Source organism: Amia ocellicauda, chromosome 16 (assembly GCF_036373705.1).
Source record: "Amia ocellicauda isolate fAmiCal2 chromosome 16, fAmiCal2.hap1, whole genome shotgun sequence".
Taxonomy (NCBI): domain Eukaryota; kingdom Metazoa; phylum Chordata; class Actinopteri; order Amiiformes; family Amiidae; genus Amia; species Amia ocellicauda.
In genome coordinates, this window is record NC_089865.1 from 26,581,545 (window position 1) to 26,582,533 (window position 989).

At 34.3% G+C, this 989-nt stretch overlaps 2 non-coding genes across 2 annotated transcripts; both read left to right on the forward strand.

The window, feature by feature from the left end:
- trnaq-cug (transfer RNA glutamine (anticodon CUG)) lies at positions 1-72 on the forward strand. The gene has a single exon. It is a non-coding gene; the product is annotated as a tRNA-Gln (tRNA).
- Positions 73-525: 453 nt separating this feature from the next.
- On the forward strand, positions 526-597 carry trnae-cuc (transfer RNA glutamic acid (anticodon CUC)). The gene has a single exon. It is a non-coding gene; the product is annotated as a tRNA-Glu (tRNA).
- Positions 598-989: the final 392 nt, after the last annotated feature.

Below are 989 nucleotides of genomic sequence, written 5' to 3' on the forward strand. Positions count from 1 at the left end.
GGTTCCATGGTGTAATGGTTAGCACTCTGGACTCTGAATCCAGCGATCCGAGTTCAAATCTCGGTGGAACCTAAGTGAATTTATTTTTCCTCTTTCAATGGGGATAGTCATGTACAAGTTTGCTCAGTTTAAAATAATAATAATAATAATAATACATTAAGTGTAGAAATATATCAATAAGTTAAAATAGAAATTAATTAATACATTTTTAAAGAAATAAACGAATATATAAATTCATGTTTAAATAAATACATAAGTAAATAGATACACGTTTGTTTTGCAATTTATATTTCTCACTTACATTTCGAAGCGTCTTTTCTATTTATTTTTCTTGTTCAATGTGACAAAACCCCCTCTGTCAATCACAGTTAGTGGGCGGTATGCAGTTCCCTTATTGGCTAATTCAATACACTGCGTGTTGTGGGGTTCGATTGAGCTTGACCAGAAATGTTGAGTTTGAAAAAAGAAATAGACAATATAGGTAGTTGTTCATTCCAACTTACAGAAACAATAAGTTACACAGTATCCCTGGTGGTCTAGTGGTTAGGATTCGGCGCTCTCACCGCCGCGGCCCGGGTTCGATTCCCGGTCAGGGAATACTTACTTTTAAAGACATAAACTTACAATACCAATAATGATTTCTATCCGCCACAAGGACACGCGTTACATTCATCCAATAACAACATTTTACAAATTGGAGATTTCCTTGATCAAAGAGACCGAACTTAAAATATAAGGAGCATTATATTTCACATGTTCGTTTTTCGGAAGTCTATAATTTGTAGTTTGAACCGATTAGCTTCAAACTTTTCCTTAATATATAAATTGTCTAATTAGGCAATCAATATTTTTGACACATATCCATTACAATGTAGAAAACTTATTTCTAATGTGCACTATTGGAATGTAACTTTAAGGAACATATTTTACACGTTTAAACGCTGGGGACAAAACCAGGGTTCGAATTACGGGGGTGATTGGGGGGGTAA